Consider the following 22,298-nt stretch of genomic DNA (forward strand, 5'->3'; position numbering starts at 1 on the left):
AAACAAATAATAGGACAGTAGACTACCACAGAAGGCACCTGAAAGACTCTACCTAGCAGTGTATCAAACAGATGCTGAGACCCATAACCAAGCCTTCTTCAGATTGTAGGGAACCATATGAAGGAAGGAGGAATTAGTATAACCTAGAGGAGACAGGGAGCCCCACAAGGTCCAAATATATCTGGTCACAGGGGTCTTCTGTGAGACTGTTTATCCAACCAAGGACCATGCATGGATATAACTTTCAACCACACTGGGACACAGAGTTAATAAAATGTAACTAATAATAAAAATAAATATATAAAAAAAAACCTTCAACCACTGCTCAGACATAGCCAATGGTAGGTCAATATCCAAGTAGATTCCCTAGTAAGGGGAACAGGAATTGTTTCTGACAAGAGATCAATGTCTGGCTCATTGAGCTTCCCCTCCCCCCCCAAAGGAGGAGCAGCCTTGCTAGGCCACAGATAAGGACATTGCAACCATCCTGAAGATACCTGATAAGCTAGGGACAGATGGAAGGAGAGGAGGACACCCCCTTTCAGTGGACTCGGAAGGGGTCAGGGAGGAGATGAGGGAGGGAGGGGAGGATTGGGAGGGAAAGAGGGAGAAGGCTATAGTAGGGATATAAGTGAAAGTATAAAATTATTTAAAAATAAAAAAAGTAAAATTAAAAAAAATAAAGAAACAAAGTCCAGCTAACAAAAATCTCAACACCAATCAAGAGAAACCTTCTTTTGAGTTTCTAGTCAGGGTTGTCCATATGGCTCCCAAAATATCAGAGAGTATTGTTTTTTTCCTGTTACTTCCCAAGGAAGGAAATTAAGAACAGAGTGCTGAAGATACACTGGACTTCTGAAGCAGGGCATAGCAGGACTGAACTATAACTGACTTAAAGCCTTTTGCCTGAGGGTTAGCTTTCAATGTACTAAAAGGTGGCACATATTCCAAAGGAAGGACATAACCAACAGTCCTACCTAGGCATGGCACCTATGAACCACAATAATGGCCAGCATGGCATGGTAATTCTAAGGAATAAAAGTATCCTTGTTGGTATAAGGTTCTTTTGAAATGTATACACCTTACCCTTCTTCATTCAAATGCTGATTTCTCCTCTCACTCTCTGGTTTCAGTCCTAAGCATCCTGTCTCAAATTTGTGTAAACTTCCAAATAAAGCAACTAGACACAATGTTGAGCTGGGAGGAGCTAGAGGGCGGGAAATCAATGGGAGGAGAAAGGGCACAGGGAGAGCTAGGAGAGAGCTGGAGGAGAGAGCTTGGAACAACGTGGAGGGATGGACTGGACCTAAGATTTCACAAAAAGCAAGTATAATGTGGGAAATCTAGATGTTAGGAAACTATGAGGGCTTGGAGGTTTAGGATGGAGAAGCTATTGCCCAGCATTGTGTTCTAGGTTAACTAAATAAACCCGGTGTCTGTGTGGTGATTTGGTTATACAGCTGTTTAAGATTAACAACAAGCCTTAAAAGAAGATAAATCAATAGTAAATATTAATCCTCACCTACAACAAATGGCGCCCAACTAATCTAAGTATCCACACACTTTAAACCATACTTTATCATAATTTGGTGGGGGAAATAAGCTCCCAGTGAAGGAAACCAAACTTAAAATCTAAAAACTCCCAGGTCAGTTACTGTCTCTTTAAGAGAGGCTCTTAAATGAGCCCATGAGCAAAAGACAGCCTCCTGTGGGCTGACCTGAGACTTCCATAACCAAACTGGCTGCTGCTGCAGTTTAATTGAGGGGTAAACAAGCATGGCTCTTTTATACTGTGGCTGGCTCAACTGGCTTAGCTCCACAGCCATGGCAGGAAAGAAAGGAACTGGAGGCAGACAAACCTCCAAACACAGTTTGGCCTAAATTGCATTTTAAAAAAAAATGCCATGACAGAGGGTGTTTTAATCCCTTTTGGCTTCATTTTGGCCGTCATATTCATGGATCCGGTTGCAATATGTTTAATGGTGTTGGTTCTTCTCCATGCCTTCTCCAAGAAAATTCAAGGAGAAAATAGTGGAAAAGCCAAGGATTGGGGTACTAAGTTGCAGACAATAGTACTCATTCAAATAATTAGGTTTATAATGGCTAAAATTCAAAGATCTCTGGCTGCAAGGTATGTGTCAGCTCTATCTGATAAGGGTCTGCCAAGTTACTGAAACATCAACTAAAATAACCAAATGGGCTTTGTTTGTTACAGCGTAAATTGGCACAACTGACCCCAAACTTAAAATTTTCTTCTCTTTTTGCTTGATTTTCATTTATAGGCTTTGAGTTACATCAATGTTAATTTGAGAAAAAATATTTTAAAAAGTTGATGAAGGCACATGCCTTTCTTCCCAACACAAAGTAAAAAGAAACAGGCAGATCTCTGAGTTCTAGATCAAGCTTATTTACCTAATAAAAGCCAGGATGGTAGCTCCTGCTGTTTAGCACTTGCAGAGATAGTCTATATTCAAAATGACAACATTTTCCTTAAGGTTACCATGTAAATTATTTTTTTCTTAATAATAAATATTATGTCCTTACTGATCTAAAGGTGGGATTCACATATATTTTAGGTTTATGAAAAGAGAGATAATGTCACACTGCTCCAGAAACTGCCTCATCCTCTTAAATGTGAGATATTTTCACAGGGGAAAAATGTTGGTCATGCTTGATGTAAAAAAGACACAAGAGGCTTAAAGATGGCAAAGTACATGCCAACCTAGTTTAGTCCTAAAAACTCAAAAAAAATATTCATATGTTTAAAAACCAAAAATGTCCATCCCATATCAAAAAAAAGGGTAAGCCAAAGAATAGCCAAAGCCAATGTAAAAATCTAGTTACAAGATGCCTAGGATATATTTAAGTGCTAAGGGTAAGAGAGTTTATATGCTAATGCTAAGAGAATATAAATAAAGTTCAGCTATACAGGCTTAACTGTCCACTCTGTATAAAAAAGGGGGCCGGCCAAAAATTAGCCACTATCAATGTAAAGCCCAGGTACAAGATGCCTAGAGTATGCTTAAATGCTAAAGGTAAGAGGGAGTGTAAAGCCCAGGTACAAGATGCCTAGGGTATGCTTAAATGCTAAAGGTAAGAGGGAGTTTAAATAAAGTTTGGCTATAAAGGCATAACTGCCCATTCTATATAAACAAGGGGATAGGACAAATAATTACAATATATACAGAAATCTAGGGCTAAACCTCAAAAGAGGTACAAGATACCTACGGTATGCTTATATTCTAAATTAAAAAGGAGTTCATATAAAGTTTACTTAAAACATGTGTTTTCTATTGCTCAAGGCAACCAGCTTATCTCTCTAATGAGAGGCTTCTCCAGGGAAATAGGTAACAGCTTGGCTTAATGCAACAGGCACGCAAGAGCCCCAAAAAATATTTTAATCTATCCAACCTTGTTTTGATGATAATGATTGTATGTTCAATTATAATGGTAACTTATATTGCTAATCTCTTTACATGGGAACAACTCTAAAACTGACTGAGACATAAAAATGTGTCTCCAGCCAAAACTTCAACAATACTTGGTCAAGAAATCCTTGGCTATAATATCTTCAAAATGTATTATGCTAATGTTTTAAATTGCATAGATAAAATTGGCTTACAGTTTAGTTTCATCCTGCACATCTCATACATTCATAATCTTAGAACTCTATAATGCTTGTGAGAGATTATATGTTTGCAGAACAAATGAACTGGACACCAGAGATGCTGGATCAAACTTAACAGAATCATTCTTCAGCATGCTGAGACACTGACACATCTGTTCCAGCATCTTGCATGTTCCAGCATTCTGCTTGTTTCTGCCTCAACTACTTCAGTTGCTGTTTTCTCATCAAAGCCTGATCCCAAAAGACCTTTGAAGAAACCTACTAATTTTAATTGGTCCAGCATTTAGACTGTTCGAAAGAGGAGGTTTATTAAGCCTGAAATTTCTCAACACTCAAAGACTGGACTATAAATGTTATTACTTGCTTAATTGACCATTTTTATTTGGGCTCCCCATAGGATTTCTACATGTCCAAAATGTCAGCTAGAAGAAATCCAAGAGAACGGCATCCAATTTTCCTTAAAGGGGGTTGGGTATGTTTTTTGTTGTTTTCTATGGCTACAAAATTTTACTGTCATTGGGAGATGTTTATTATTAATGGTCTTATTCAAAGTGAAACAAGGAATATACAGGGATATCTTATAGGAATAGAAAAAAAGGTAGATTATTGAATCTACTCAACTTAGGGTTTTGTTATTCCCAAATAAGGTTAATTTTAACTCTGGTATAGGATTTGGATATTGACGCAAAAATAAGTATTTTTAATACATTGGTATAAGCTTTAGTATATTGATAGAAAGTCAAGGTTACTTCCAATACTTTTTGTTTCGTTTTGTTTTTGTTTTCCCACCACAGCTGGTCCTGTGGAGGTAGAGAATCATAGGAAGCACATGAAATATTTGAAAATACTATACCCTATAGTTTGGGTGTGGTCTGCTGCATGCCCCTTAAGGGTCCACTGTGACAGGAGGCTGGCTTGGTCCCACACTGGTGTTCTGCACAGATGTAGCCCATGGCAGTTCAGTATCCAAGTGGGTTCCATTGTAACAGGAACAGGGACTGTCTCTGACATGAACTGATTGGCCTGCTCTCTAATTACCTCCCCCTGAGGGGGAAGCAGCATTACCAGGCCACAGAAGAGGACAACTCAGCCACTCCTGATGAGACCTAATTGACTTCCAATACTTTTAAACAGCTATTAAAAACGGGTTAAGGTATTAGGTAATGCAAGTTATTTACTAGTTATTGAACTTATAGTCATGTCAGACACTAGTCTAATTTATCACAGGAGTATACATCCTAAGTTTAACAGATATGATTTTGTATACAGATAGATTATATAAAGATAGGTAGTCTTCAAAAACTTCAAAGACCTATAGAATATGGCATTTAAAACTATTTTTATTATTTTAAAGATTCTTTGACAATGAGACAAGTCATTTCCTGGCAACACCCCGTCTACCTGAAAGAAGATAATGAGCATCGAAGAACCTCCATATGGAGATGGCTTCAAATGTGGCAAACAAGCCACTTGGGTAAAGAAAATACCCTCGCTTCACAACAGACAAATTCTTCCAAAAATCTGCAAACTTAAATGCATGACAAGTCAACTGCCAAACTCTGCCAAGACAGGGTAAGCAAGTCCTAAATAGTTCCTGCTTCACTTATATATCTGTCAAATATTCTGAGCCAGAAGGCTGAAGATGATGCTCCAATGTTATAAAGAGTTATGGGTGACTGTTCAGGCAGCAATCTGTTTCTGTCAATTTTTTTTTTAATTTTTGGAAGCTGCTAACATGCACTTCCTATTTAATCAAGTAATTTTATTTCTTCTCAAGTCTCCAATGGGGTTGAAGACCAGATAGTCATAGTGTCACATTTAAGCTTAAGTTGTTTAAAAGTTAAGAAATCTTTTCATACAGGTAATACCAATAAGGATAAAAGTTAATTTAGGTATAGAACTTTTAACTTGTCAAGATAGATAGGATAATCAGATACTTTATCCTAAGTTGCTAAATACTAGACTGGACATGGCACATGTAGATTTTACCTAACAATTTTCATAATTTCATAATTATTGTATTGAAAGAAAAGGAGCCCTTTATTGGACTTAAAGGGGGAAATGTTCGTATAATGTTCTTTTGAAATGTATGCACCTTACCCTGTTGATTCAAATGCTGATTTCTATCCCCCACTCTCTGGTTTCAATCCTAAGCATTCTATTTCAACCTGGTGTAAACTTCCAAATAAAGCAACTAGACATAATGTTGAGTTGGGAGGAGCCAGAAGACAGGAAATTAGTGGGAGGAGCTAGAAGGCAGGAAATGAGTGGGCAGAGGAAGGGCGTGGGGAGAGCTTGGAGATGGATCTGGAGAAGAACTTTCAGGATGTGTAGCATGAACAGACCTAAGATTTCACAGAAAGCAAGTATAATGTGGGAAATCTAAATGTTAAGAAACTACGGGGGCTTGGAGGTTTAGGATGGAGTAGCTATCGCCCAGCATTGTGTTCTAGGTTAAGTAAATAAACCCAGTGTCTGTGTGGTGATTTGGTTATACAGCTGTTAGGCATAACAGCAAACTTTTCCAAAAGATAATCATTAGTAAATATTAATCACCCACTTACAACACATCATGGAACCTTGGGAGTGAGAACAATAATGGATATGCTAAAGTTGATTGGGGGATGGACAATGAAGCCTCAACCCTACAAAAAGTCCTGCAAGCAACTACAAAATTCTGAGAGTGGAAGAAACTGATTTTCCCAGGAAGAACACAAGAATTTGTTATCCAATTCTAAATGGTCAACCTTAAAACCACATATATAAGTAACATTATAATGAACCTGCATATTACATTTATGTATTTAGAAATATACAGGCATATATATATGCATATATGCATATGTAACAAGAATTAATAAAGCAATAAATGCCATTAATTTGAAAAAGAGGGAGGTGGAGTATATGGGAGTGTTTGCAGTGAAGAAAGGGGAAGGGGAATTATGTATTTCTATTATCATCTCAAAAACACAAAAGAAATATTTTATTTAGAGATATAGGAATTGAAATAAATCTTGAAAACTATATAAACAGTGAACAATGCCCAGAATAATTGGAGAATCTGCAATGGCAGAAAATGTCTAAGCCTTGGACTCATACATGTCTACTTACAAATTGTTGTCTAGCCTTCAATTGAATGCCATGGTCATTGATGTTTAAATTTTACTTGTTTATATACTCTGAACAATGAAGAATTTAAAAACATACATATTTAATGTTTAACAGTAAAGTGTTTTTCTCTTTTGGATTTTTTTTGGGGGGGGTTGTTATTGTTGTTTGGTTGGTTTGGTTTGGTTTGCATGATTTTTTGTGTTTGGTTTTGTTTTTGGTTTTTCAACACAGAGTTTCTTTGTAAAACCTTGGCTGTCCAGGGCTCTGTAGACCAGGTTGGCCTTGAATTCACAGAGATCCTCCTACCTTTGCATTCCTGAGTGCTGGGATTATAGGCTTATGCAACCACATCCAGTTAATAGTGAAGTATTTTAACCCAGTAGAAAATGATAAGGAAATGCATAAAAATCAAGATACTTACATGAATAGGATTGTATGTCTCCAGTGTCTTTAATGTTTGTAATTAAATTACTACTTTTATTGTAATGGTTCTAATTTTTTTTTATTTCCCTAAAGAGCCCTGGAAGCAGCTGTCTAAGCAAGTCCTAAGTGTATATGGGCCTTGTAGAACCTAGAGCCTGCGATGATGTGTCTACATTATTGAATATGCAAATGAACTTTAAGCTGTATGCTTTTGTTTCTGTGGTTTGGCCAAATGAGCAGGAAATTGAACTTAGGTAGCAAAAACTGATGTGCAAAAGTGTGTTGGCTTCTCAGGGAACCAGGAATCTATGCTGGTCAGACCCTGTTTGTTTGGAAACTTGTTAATTTCAGCACAAAACAAACTACATCTGCAGAACTGGTGAACAACTGCATTGTAAAACTGGATAGATGAGTGATAGCTTTGATACTTCAGTCCATTGGTCCTGAAACATCTTTGGTATCAAGGTCAGGAGCTGTGTACTGAAATCAAATGTGAGAGCAACAGCCTCTGACCATATATGAGTATCCCTGTGATGAAGAATAGCAGAGAGACTGTAAAAACAGCACCTGGCACGTTTTGTACACTTAGTAGATAAGAAAGGAACCATTTAAAGCACTTTGTGATAAGTAACTACTGAACTAGACCAAAATTTCTCCTGCTAGGCTCTGAAGGCTCCCCAAAGGCTTTGCAATACACTTAAAATAATTATAGAGCTCAGACATTTACGACTAATCTGGTGACCACATTTCTCACCAGTCTAATTTTCTAAAGTGTTCTTTTTGTTAGTAAGTCTCATTGCTTCTCTGAATGTGGTCTGCTGTTTCAGTCATGCTTCTGCATATATAATTTGTTGTTTTCATTTAGATCTGTTGCCACTGAATAAGAGAATAAAATACTCCAAATGTGCTCATCACAATAACCGCTACTATCACACATATATTCTATACTCCACTGTTGAATCTTTTCTTTTTTTATCTGCTTGGCCTAGATACTTTTTGGTATCCAGTTTGTTTATTCTCTTTTAGTTTATAAGGACAGTTTAGTATATCTTATTAGTCTTTATTCTAAATTAAAACAAATAAGAGAAAAATTTACAGCCGGCAATGCTACTTATGATATCACTAAATATGCCCTAGATAAATGACATTTAAAAAACAAAAAGGGGAAAATAAAATTTTTATTAATTCACAAGACCTTTCATGTTTGAAGATTTATTATCTCTGTATTTCTAGAATCTGAATATTTTACCAAGACTAATGTAGTAGTGAACAGTACTTCACTGTACTGAACTCCCACCTCTGAATTCAGCTCCTCAGTTGCACAGGACCTTAGGGAACCACCTACTCTTAGCATCTAAATGTTCAGTGTTTGTCTTTATCTGTCTATGCAATACACAGACATTAACTGTGCCTGGTGCATATCTACATATGCACCCTTATTAAGGCTCTTATTAAGCGAAATGTTTTCTAGAAAGGTGAGAGATTTATTAAGCAAATTTAGAGAAATTCATGGGAACTGAGGAGGCAAGAAAAAGTGTAAGGATGTCAAAGTAAGATGATGACAAAGGGCTATGTGTAATTGTTTTCAGGCAGCCTAAAGATGGCTAAGAAAAATGTTTTTATTGAAAATCTTGATTGAGTATGCTCCTCCCCCCAAAAAATCCTAGGTCATTTAGAACATTGATATGACCACCTGATATCAAGTCACACCAGTATGTATTCAAAAGTCAAGCATAAGGTTAAAGAAGTTTGGGAGGGAAATGCAGTTTTGAGAAAAACATTATTTGTAAAAGTTGTTTTTCTTTCAGAGCCCCTCTCGCCTCCAGGTCTTTCTATCTCCTACTTCTTTTATAAGATTCCTTGAATTCCTCCCAAAGTTTGGCTATGTGTTGGCCTCTGCTTTCATACCAACAAGTGTCCTCAAAAAACTGAGCTCTGGATGCCATGCAGAAACAGGTTCCCCAAACAAGGTCAATGCATGGAGAGGACCTAAAACGCTTGTTCAGATGTAGCCCATAAGCTCAGTATCCAAGTAGGGTTCCTAGTAAAGTGAGCAGGGGCTTTCTCTGGCATGAACTCAGTGACAAGCTCTCTGATCACCTCCCCCTGGGCAATGCAGCCTTGCCAGGCCACAGAAGAAGATAATGCAACCAGTCCTGATGAGACCTGATAGGCTAGGATCAAATAGAAGGGGAGGAGGTCCTCCACTATCACTGAACTAGAGGAGGGGCATAGGAGGAGAAGATAGAAGGGAAGGTGGGATTGGGAGGAGATGAGGGAAGGGGACACAGCCAGGTTACAAATTAAATACATTGTAATAAATGATAATAATAAAAAAAATGTTGTTCTCATTTATAACCTTTCAATACCTTCTCCCCTTATAGCAAACTCTGGAAACAATATAAAATTAGAAAGTTTTCTCATGTTTTAATTTGATAGGCTCATTTTGTAATCATCTCCTACTTCTCACTCCCTGTTACTGCAATGGCTATTTAAAAACCATTTTAAATCCATTGTGAAGTTTCTAACTTAGGAAGATTAGATGCTTTGAAATTTATAAACAGAAACTTTCTTCCCCATAAAACAATCACATCCCATTGTTCATAACATTTATAATCATGTGTGGTTATGTTCAAAATCCTGAAGAAATACTTCTTTTTTTTGGGGGGGGGGGGTTATTTAAAGCTGCGAACTGCCCAAGCTAATTAAAATCAAGGCTACATACTGAGGTAGTAAAGTCTCAAAGATTTAGTTGAATTGTCACAGGTATAAGAATAAATTAAAATGTACAACTTGAACTCAGGAGACACCTAAATGATTAAGCTGAAGCATTAATTCAGGATAAACCTAATCTTAGCAGGACAGGAATTAAGTCTTTGCTAAAATGACTTTAGCAGAAATCAATAAATGTTACTGAACAATATTAAGTGATATGTTTAACAGTCCAAGTATTAATACTGTCAACTTGGTTTTCTCAAAACAGAATATTTGATCACATTAGGATAAAAATAGCCTTTTATATTAAAATAGAAATTAAACTTCTCTTTTTCAGAGACTTATCACTTCATAATCTATTACTATCAAAATTGATTTTCCTCATTAAGAAAATAATTTATTTGGAACATCATATTATTTCATAATAAAAATATTAATATTATGAAATCTGAACAGGCCATCCAGGCATCGGAATTCATTGTAAAATCATCTCCTGGTTAAAAAAAAAAATCCTTACTGATAATTAGTCATTTTTATACCATTAGCAGACAGTTTTACATTATATATAGAGAAAGAACTAAAGTTGTACTTCTCTGTGACATTCATTTGAAAACAAAGAAATGTAATATATTTATAAATGCATAACAATTCACTAATATTTATATTTAAATACTAAAAAGCTCTATATTTATTTGATGCCATTTTATAACTGTTAGTTCTTAGAAGTCTATGGAATTTTTTCCTTTGAAAGTGATCTATGTTTTACTTTGTTTCTCATTAAACTACATTAGTGTCAACACTTTACACCAGATTATCTGTATCTATTTTTCACATCATACAAACACAGTTGACCACAGGTAAAACTAGATCATCAAGAAGAACATGACTAGCACCATCCTGTCCTCTCCACTCATAAAAACACTTGGTTTTTGTGAACCTGCTGAAAGCATCCTCTGACACCTGTGTTCTCTGCTCTTTGGCTAACTTGCTGTGGTTCACTCAGCAAGTTTATTGCTTGTTGAAATTCAGTGCATACTTGCCACTGACACCGGAGTCACTCCACTCTTCTCATACTCTATACAGCCCCTACATTGATACTTTCTTGCTCATTCTGGTACGTCTGCCCATTATGACCATTTCCCCAGCCTATAAAAAGATAGTTAGAGTTACACTTCCGGAACTCTGATAACAATTGCTCATTATTAATTTTTGCTCTTAAGATAGTATTTTAAATACTGGAGAAATTAAGATAAAATTGGATATAGAGAATCTTTGTGAACTTTTATTCTTTTGTTCATAACACACTAGCTATAACATATCCTTGATTTGATAAATGGCATATGCTATTGTAATTATCAAACCTGTGGATGTAATTGTATGAATTAATAAACACATTATGCAAACAGGAAAGATAAAACAATCAGTATGTATATTATATTCATTGAGCATAAAATAAATATTAAATTATTTTACAATGAATGCATTAACCTATTAAAACATTAATATATAAACTTGATAATGTTTAATATTTACTGTTTAGTGAATGTCCTAACCATTTCAGTAGCAATGGGTGAAGAAACAGATAAATCTATGATATTGTGAAGTAGCAATGAGAAAGAAATTACTAAGAAAATTATCTGTAAAATATAAAACAATATATTGAGTTAGAATAAATAAGATAAGTGAAGAAGGCAGGCAATTAAAGGAGAGAGAAAAGTGAATACTATTCACCGAGAGAGAAAAGATGAATAATGATATAAATTAAGTAAGAATTATAGTTATTTTTCTCTGTGTTCAAACCACACCCAAGGAAATTTATACAAGAAATGGTTTATTTTGGCTTATGGCTACAAGTTGTTAGAGTTCATAATGGCAGGGCTAAGGCAGCAGGCATGGTGTCAGGAACAGGAAGATAGAAACTTATATTTTGAACCACAAGCATAGAACGGAGAAAGAGAACTGAAAGTAGAAGAAGCTTTTTAATCTCAAAGCATGCAAGCAGTATTATACTTTCTCCAACAAAGGTATACAATATAAACTTCACCAATAGCTCCAACCAGTTGGTGACTGTGCATAAAAATACCTGAGACTATTGAGGATATTTTTCTTGCAAACCAGCACACAAAGTAAGTGAAGAGGATACACAGAAAACACTTTTTTTCCTTATTAAGGAAACAACAAGTACAAAAGCCTATGACAGCTGCTCTAGTGTGTTGAAGACAAAACTGTTACCACTCTGGCTGACATGGAACAAAGTTGGTAGAAAAATAAGAAAACAAGGATACTATGTTCATACTTGTTTGTAGTTTAAAAAAAAAACTAAATAGCTTAAGCACACAGGGTTTCATTGACATAGTCTGAATTACATTTAAATAAGGTCATGTTGAGTGTTTTTAGAAAAGCCAATAGAAGAAACTTTGCTTTCCAGGTTGCAATACTATTTCTGACTTGGAAATCATACCAGGATGTTAGAGGCAGAAGTTTTATGTGATAAGATCTTGTCTACTTTTAGATGACAGACCAGATTTGCTTATAAATTGAATGTGGGCTATTGCAAGAGGATGGAAATAAAGAATTATCCCAACACTTTAGACTGAGTAACTTAAATAATCAGGGAAATCTGAGTAGGAGGTTGAGAGTAGGAGGTGAGCAAGGGTGATGTTAGTGATCTAAATCAAGCATGGAAAAGGTGACAGATACAGATGTGTGGACTTAAATGGAGGGAATGACCTACATGACATTTTTGCTACCAATATGTAGACAATACTTAACTTTAGGGGTTTTTCCCTGGCATGTAAAGATCCTGGATTAAAATTCTACACAACATTTCATACATACATGCATCTATACATACATACATAAATACATACATACATACAAACAGATAAACAAATATACAGATATACAGATGCCCATATGGACATACAATCACGAGATAGTGAATTCCTCATGTAGATCATGGTAGAATAAAATAATGAAGATTTTCAATTACTGATTCTTCTAAGAACTATCATTTAAATTATTTTGCTCAGATTCGGAAACTAATAGGCAACAGATGTTCCCAGTGTGAACCCCTTGGCATGAAATATTTAATACACAATAAGGCTCTATAGAGTGGTAGAAGACTCTGTTTTGGTATATAATTATTTATTAGAGCCAAAAAAGATGTAGGCTTAATTTTTTCACCAAACCCACTTTATTTAGGGTTCCTAAACACTTTTACTTCCCTGCCAACCCCTGGACTTTAGATAGGAGATAAGTATGGAAAAAGACTGTAGACCTCTTTTATCTACTTCCTCATGATTAGCGTTAATGGGTCTTTAGGGTATTACCAAACTCAATCCTCAGGATACCAGCAGTCTAGTCCAAAAGCCAACACCAAGTAGCACAAATAAGCATGGCAAGTCAGTAAAAGCTTCAACACTCAGTTGGATTGCCCCAAGAAGTTTCTCTGGAACGTTTCTCTCTGAAAAGCCAAGTATTGAAGCATGAAAACTAGCACAGCAATGTCAATCCGAAAAGCAAAACCTCACTGTGTTTGGGCCTCTATGTATCTCCTCTCCTCAAAGTCCACCCACAGATGTTCTCACCTGGCTAGTCATGCCCCTCTCATGAGAGAGCTCACAGTAAACATCACGTGCACTCTTGACAAGCCTCTAGCTAAACATCATGCACCCAGTTGTCATGTAATGTTTTGCATCACATGACAAAACTGAGTCTTCAAAGAAACCTGGAACTGCCACTTCACCTTGGAGTTTTCATAATGACTGTGAGGTGAAAGTTCATATACTCAGCTAGTTCTTGTATGTTCTGAATCTTCTGCAACCTGACTGAAAGCCCAGTCTTTCTTGGCAGTTATATCTGCCATGCAGGTGAAAAGAAAGACTATATAACCAGATTCAAAGAGTTATCACTAAAGAAATATTTTTTTTAATTCTGTGGATAGTCACCAACTTAATATAGGCAAGGGTCTTTATGTCTTTATGAAAAATTACTTCTATCAAATCTTAGGAGAAAACTCTAAGTGCCAATTCAGATAAGACAAGTGGGAAGAATTTGCATACGTTCATGTAGATATTTTCTTACTTGATCTTGACATGAAAAGGAAAAATGAAAATAAAAATTATTACATGATTGAGATTGTGTGCATTGAAGGAGAGCTTGTATTTTAAAGTGAACTCAGTACCTACCATATCAAAAGCCTGAATGAACCTCAGTTTACCTCACCTGCTAGGCATATAGCATTAGAAACATTCACCTGGCACTTTTAGTGCAACATTGCAGATGATACACATTATATATACCTCTCTAATTCTCATTTCAATTTCATTACATAACTATGCTTTACTCACACAATAAGATGATTGAAGTATCAGTATATAGCATCCTAGTAAGAGGTAAACATGTTTGATGAATTCAAGGAGAAATATATACTCATTAAAGAGTGCAAAATAGTAGAAATAATACTAGCTTATAATATCAGGAGGAGTTAAAAGTAGATATTTTCACATTTTTTTTGCCCTTACTGGTATTTGATGCCCCGTGCTACAAAATAGAAGAATGCCATATTTTCTTGTATCACCTATCCAGAAATAAACTGAAAGCAAGATTGAATCTAGTCTTTAGTTTAAACCATCAGATAAGTGTTGGCAAGACTCAAACATCAGGTAAGGCTTCTGGTTTCCAACAGCAGATCTGTCTCATCCATTAGTGTGGATCTTGTAGGGATGTACTTCCAAATTCTTTATATTAGAAACTCCCTATTTAACTATGCTGAGTTAACTTTTTTACTAGGTTATAAAGATAACAGTCTTAGGAATGAACTGATGTCATCAACATAGGAGTTTTGTAACTACAGGAATAGCAGTAAAAGAAAGAATGCATTGCTGTTTTCTCTTTTACATTTTCTGAACTTTCATTTTTTCCACCAAGGAATAAAGAAGCATGACAGCCTTTAAAAGATGTAAGCAGACCTATGTAGGACTTTCCTGTTTCCAGAGCTATAGAAAGAGAAAAAATTACCAGTCAATTATCTTTTCTGTTATGTTTAGCTATAGGAAGACATACAAGACAAAAGCAATCATAAAGTCCAGAGTGTTTCTCATTCCTATGTATGAAAATGAATTTTATAAGTAGGAAGAACTCATAAAGTGATAGTTCAGCTCACACACCCTTCACTATTGAGCAAAAGCCTAGTGTGGAAGTACAGTCTTTTTCTCTTACACACATATATACACATACACACACACATATACACACACACCGATCGATCATAGGCATAATAATGATCAGATATTTGCAAACATTTAAATGTATAAAGTATCTAATCAAATAAAGAGAATTCAGACCTAATAGAAACTTTTTTATATTGTGTTACAATGACTAGTTCAAGGTATTTTTATAAATTAACATATTTAATATATGTTTATCTAGTATATGTGTTAATGCTCTATAGCTCTATTTCAACACAACAGTAAGGTGATCAAATGCTATCACAATGTACATTAATCAAAACAACACATAAAACCAGGCATTGTGACTAGATTTAGTGAAGACTGAATGAATGAAAGAAACAAATCAACACATTGTAATTGTACACTGTTATAGACTAATCTTCCTATCTGTACATAGAATTTTCTTTCAGTGGAAAACACTTGTAAGAGTGAAAATAGAGCTGGATTTAGTAGAGCACATCTGCAATCCCAGCACTATGGGAGGCAGAGGCAGGCAGATCTCTGTGGGTTCAATGCCAGCCTGGTCTACAAAGTGAGTCCAAGATAGGCAAGGCTACACAGAGAAACCCTGTCTAGAAAAAAAAAAAAAAAAAGAGAGCTGGAAAATTTTGCATTCTTTCCTAATTACAAAAAGTAGGATGTAGGTTGAATGAAAACAAATTTAAAAATGAGCTATATGCTATAAAGATCAAGGTAGATAATGCTTCAGTCATTCACTGGCAAGAGTTATCTGATAGACACAGCATAGGAGGACGGGCAACAGAGGTGGATATGAGAATTCTTCCTTGTTATAGTAAGCTTTGGCTTCAAACTAATCTCTGTGCTGACACAGTAAACATCTATGTAAAGCAATTTTTGAGTGCTAAAGAGTTCACCTGTGCAGAGGATCCTGCAATCCCTACTGTGGTGGCACCACGCTGTGAATATCATAATGTAGATGCTGCACACACTACTAAACCAAATGCTCACTGACTTGTTTATTTGTGTGTACATCTGGACATGTACATGCACATGTCACAACACGCATGTAAAAATCAGAGGAAAATCAGAGGAATGAGTCTGTCCTACCTTTCCAAAGTGTAAATTCCAGGATGAACAGTTCACCTGGCTTGACGGCAAGTGCCCATACCTGTTGAGATTTCTCTCTAAGCGTATTGGTTCCATTTATTAGACAAAGTCTTTAATTTTCCATTTTCAGGAGTAAATACAAGTATTACACAGAGTTAAAAATCAGGAAAGGAATTATAATGAGGTGAATAGGCTTGAGTTGAACTATTATTCTTCAAAGAAAACATAATCATTGCATGTTTTACTAAAGCAATCTACATGCATTTTAGAATTGCAGAGAAGGTACCAGGAAAAATGCAAAACTGTGTTCAATATACAGTTTTTTGAGTATATTTGGGATACTCAAGTTGGAGAAAAATGGCGTGTCTGTGTTCATGAGATGAGAAAGAGAATAAAAGAGAGAAAGACATACAGAGTGAAACAGAAATAGATGGAGAAAGAGAGAGAGGAGCTCTTATTCCAGCCATGTGTAATGAGCACTTCTGTTAGCAGGAATCAGCATTGTCTTGATGTTTACTGAAGCAAAGAGAGCCAATTACACAGCAGGGACTAGAGCCCAAATTACTTGACCATCGTCACCTTATAAAACTCCAGGGGAACTAGCAAGAAATTAGCAAAAAAGATAGAATATTGAACATCCAAAGTACCGTTGTTTAGAGATTTTTTTTTGCTACCCTAATCAGCCTTTTCATGATATACATGAAACACCCATTGTTAATCAACAGACATTGAATTCATATCAGTTGACTAATCAAGAAACCAGTGATATTAAGTATTTTATAACTTGTTTTCTTTTCTTTTTTATTTAAAAGAATAAACCAGAAAATCAAATGCCGGAGATGGTCCTCAGGTGAAATTGCTAGTTAACGAGGTGTGCTGAATAGTTTCAAGATAAGAAGATAAGAAGCTACTTCAGAATTCTGGCTGTTTCAAATGAGCCACACAGTGATAAAAAGAAGAGACAAAAAGACACTTTTGAACAAGATTTGGGAGACTCTGTTAATTCACTAAATGACATTATGCACACTTGCTTGATGAGTCCATTTCGACATTTCCTAATTTCTACTACAATTTAACAGTTACAGCAGACCTGGTTTCATTGAAATTTGTGGTGAGGATAGTAAATGAATTCATTCTACCTGCACTACCCGAAAGATTAAAGAACTCATTTTGACTTAAAATAGCTGTCAATCCAATTACCTGACTATCAGCATTCAACACTTTTGTATGTCCAATAAATCTTTGTGAACAACTTCTTATGAGGAATTAAAATTTAATTTCAGAAAATAAAATTAGTTAATTCTTAAATTTTAAATTTTTTATAACAATTTTTATTTTTTATATTAATCACAGGTTATTTACTTTGTATCCCAGCTGTAAACCCCTCCATCATTCCCTCCCAATCCCACCCTCCCTCCCTCATTTCCTTCCTGCTCCTTTCCAAGTCCATTGATAGAGGAGGACTTCCTCCCCTTCAATCGGATCCTAGCTTATCAGGTCTCTTCAGGACTGGCTGCAATGTACTATTCTGTGGCCTATCAAGGCTGCTCCTCCCTCATTCGGGTGTGTGTGTGTGTGTTTGTCCAAGAGCTAGCCATTGAGTTCATGTCAGAAATAGTCCTTGTTCCACTTACTAGGTACCCACTTGGATACTGAGCTACTGTGGGCTGTATCCGATCAAGGGTTCTAGGTTATATCCATACATACATGGTCCTTGATATAAATTCAGAATTTTCAAACCATACCCTTCAGCTGCCATCAAAATATATTAACACATGAACCTTTTTAAGGACAGTGCCTTTTCAAATCATAATAGCACAATATTCTCTTTGTATGTTTCACTTTAGAGTTATTCTGTTCATTCTCTTTTGAAAGCATGTCTAAAGCAGCATGTACAACTTTACTCCTAAATATTAAAAACTGTTTTCCGTAATGATAACACATCTAAGTAATTGAATTCATTGGTCTTAAAAATACAGCTAGAACTAAAATCAAACCATTTCAATTTAAGCATTTAAAATACTCCAACCAAGTACCATGCATTGAGATAACCTAGAACCCCTGAACAGATGTAGCCCATGGCAGTTTAGTGTCCAAGGGTTCCATAGTAATGGGAACAGGGACTATCTCTGACATGAACTGATTGGCCTGCTCTTTAATCACCTCCCTGAGGGGTGAGCAGCCTTACCAGGCCACAGAGGAAGACAATGTAGCCACTCCTGATGAAACCTAATAGACTAGGATCAAAAGGAAGGAAATGAAGACCTCCCCTATCAGTGGACTTGGGAAGGGGCATGAATGCAGAAGGGGGAGAAAGGGAGGAATTGGGACGGAAGGAGGGAAAGAACTACAGGGGAGATACAAAGTGAATAAAGTGTAATTAAAGAATTAAAAAAAATGTTTTAGACATGTTGGCTCTTTATTTTTTTCTTGGCTCATCTCTATTTTACATATTAACAATTTTATAATTCAGAATTTTATCAGTAGCTTATAGTCTAGCATTGCTTAAAGAGTTTAAACATTATTTCTCATTGTTCCATTTCCCAGAAAGAATTGGTTTTATAAATAATTGCATGCTTTATATTGTACTTATTTGGAAACAAAGGGAAACACTTGGAAACACTTGGAAACATTTGGAAACACTTATAGGGAAACAAAGTGTCCCTAAAAAGCTCTTGTGTTTAATGTCTTTGTTGGCAGATAACTTTTTTTTTTTTTAGATTACCGGATCATGCAAAGATCCATTAATTCATTCTTAGCTGACTATCTGTGAGGAGGCCACTTTGGTGGGACTATCAGAGGATACATCATTTTCCCATTTTTTTCCTCTCTGTCTGCCCTTGTCTACTGTGAGATAAACCTCTCTGCTCTACTATAAGCTTCATTTTACCATATGTTCTCCACGGAAAGAGAAGCCCATTTATTGATACCACTGAAACTATTAGCCAAAATAAATCATCTCATAAATTGCTTATTTAAGAATTTTTTACAACGAATACTAAGTAACTGTGATAAAGATAAATTAAATAGTTTCCAAATGATACATTTATTTTTACATCTTTGTTTTTGCCCTGCTTGGGAATCTACATGATTATTCATAATTAATGTTAATTTTGATAATGAATAAAAAAACTAATAATTAAACCTAGAGAACAGCTTTAAGCTGAAACTATCCAGACTAGAGTAGACAAGACTTTTATATGTATCTAATAAGTTGTCATGGCGGGAATTATAACTAAATGTAGATAGCTACTACAAGATTTTTTATTCCTCAGTCAGAAGTAAATATGGGATTACCATGTGGTAGTCTGTGATGTTGAAGTTTTAAGTTGCGAGAAAACAAAATAGGAGTGTAGTAAGAAATTAAGCAAGTGTTTGTTTTAAGATAGTGTCCAATGTTTCTTCCAAAATGAACTGAGCCATGGGATTACTGAAACAAGCAGAGTTCCCTAGCATGTGGAAAGGAGAGTGCTGAGGGACTGACCTGTTCCTCCTGACCATGAATACCACCCAATACTAGAGAAAAAGAAGAAATCCTTTCAAAACCAAAAATTGCTTTTCATGTGCCTATCTTCACTTTTTTCTTGATCTTTTCCCTTAAATTTTATTCTTTAACTTTCAAAATTATAACCACTATGGTACTTTCACCTGCAGTATTCATAGGTTATCATAGCATAAGAGTGCATTTCTATTTGAAGTATATATACATGTAATATTGCATATGCCTACAATTATTTTTATAATATATTTATATATACAGTTAGTAACTATTATCTATCCATCAATATATAGTATATTGTATAATGTATTGTTATTGATGATTTTTATATATGTAATATATTTATTACATAATGACACAGAATTCTTTTGCACAATTATTTTACACATTTTAAGATATCTAAGAAATTAACAATAGAAAGAGGTTGTGAATGTTTGGGAAAAATGTGCACCAGAATTTTCCAGTAATCGTGCAAACACTTAAAATAATCTAAGCCATGCTTGGATGCTTACTCTTGTTGTACACCAGGGAATGTATATCATAGTGAAAAAATTTAAGATTAAGAGACTTTCTACATCATGAATCTCATCACTAGAATCATAAAGCTTCAGAGATTGAGTGATCCATAAAATTCATCCTTCCTAGAATGCCACCCTCTCTGATCTCTTCATGATGTACTAATTTATTGGACAATATACTAGAGAGACGATTGCTCTAATTCACCTTAATACCTCCAATAATGAGAACTCATTACCCATTAATGAAGCCTCTTTAATTTACAGACAGTTAATGTGTGCTTTAGATAATTTGCAAAGCATGTGAGTGAGAATGCATGTGTGTGTGTGTTTGAGAGAGAGAGAAAGATTTAATCTTATTTCTTTAAATATCTTTATATTCTATACCACCTCTATGCTATTTCAAGTCACATTACTTGGGTTGTTTGTTTTTTTTTTTTTTTGGAATGGCAATGTGGAATCCAAATAATTAATAAGTCTTGTAAAAGAGTCAAGAGTTATGTTTTTAAGGTGGTTTGTAAAAGGAAGTAGTAATAACCTTTTCAGTCTAAATGAGAAATTTAAGTGATATTTCTAGTCTCTAAAGGCCTTGTTACTATTCCTAGTCCTTAGGTAGAGCAGTATGAAAAAACAGAGTACTTTGATGTTGATATGAGTACCTGAGCTATGCAGCTCTGTCCAAGTCCAGATTTTTTAAAAGAAATACATAAAAAACATGAAGTCTGGAGAGTCTTAAGAAATCCAAATACAGTAAAGAGAAAGCTTTCTTTATCTCAATCAAGACTAGGATCCTCAAATTCTAGATCAGCAGTCTCTCAAGGATGATAAATAAAGCTTGGAGAATGCATCTGAGACATGAAGAAAATATAGTAACAAATAAATGTGGTAACATTATGGACTTGACTTGAAGGCTGGTATGGGATTTATGATCCTCAGATCAAAGATCAGTCACCAAGAGCACTTGCGTCTAATCCTTATACCCATTTTTTTGGCATATTTCTGATGAACTAGAAATATTGGATATTGTCAGGTTAATAACTTACATGGACAGAATTTTTAAAAAATATATTATAGACATTGCAAACATGACAGATATTGTTGTATTGAACCAAGATTATAAATAAAAAAATGGGAGGAAAACTAGATATTTCCATTCTCTGGAAAATAGTAGGTAAATAACTTGGAATTAATATTGAACTAATAATAGTTTAAATTTGGTTTACCATTCTATTTTGACAGAAAAGTAGCATGCTCCATAGTGGAAGAGTATAATTTTATATTTTTATTTAAGAATATTTGAAATAATATACTTCATTACTATAACATATATGTAAATTGATATGCTAGTGTAATGAATTCCAGAATCTTCTAGAAAATGATTTCTTCTATAGAACAATAATGGTGAAGTGCCAATGGATTTAAGGATAACCTGCATGTGTGTTTCCTAGAGGGTATAAGCTTTATTAGAACCATCTACATATATATAGGGGAAAAGGGTAGAAAGTACCAGTTCATGGGAATTTAACATGAAATACCAGAAAAGCAATTTCTGTATATCAGTTGTGTTGTTCACTTATTATGGGAGCAAGTGAATCATGCTATATTTATATGAAAGAGATTAAGGCATGCGCAAAACACTGGGTGCTCATTTGTTACATGTAAAGGTCATGTAAAGTAATTATAGTCAGTTTAAGCAATAATGAAAAAGTTATTCTTCATGTGTTTGAACTGTTAATAACTTATGGTTTCATAACTTTTACTGTGCTCTAGAATTCTAGATGAATTAAATTTCACTGGATGCTAGCACATGGGCAGATGTTGTAACACATAAACAGATGTTCTAGCACATGGACAGATTTCTAACACAAGAACACATGTTCTACCACATAGATGAATGTTCTAATATATGTAGATGTGTTCTAAGACAAGAACAGAAGTCCTAAACTATGGTAAGATGGTCTAACACATGGAAAGATGTTATAGAGAAAATGCAGATTTTCTGAGACCTTTCCCCTGAGCTAGTAAATTGGGTGGTTCTGTCAGACTAAGATTCATTCAGGTAAAAAAAAATGTCTATTAAGACTTGAGATATGGGGGGGGGGGGG

Source organism: Psammomys obesus, unplaced genomic scaffold (genome assembly GCF_907164565.1).
Source record: "Psammomys obesus unplaced genomic scaffold, mPsaObe1.curated_primary_1811, whole genome shotgun sequence".
Lineage (NCBI taxonomy): Eukaryota > Metazoa > Chordata > Mammalia > Rodentia > Muridae > Psammomys > Psammomys obesus.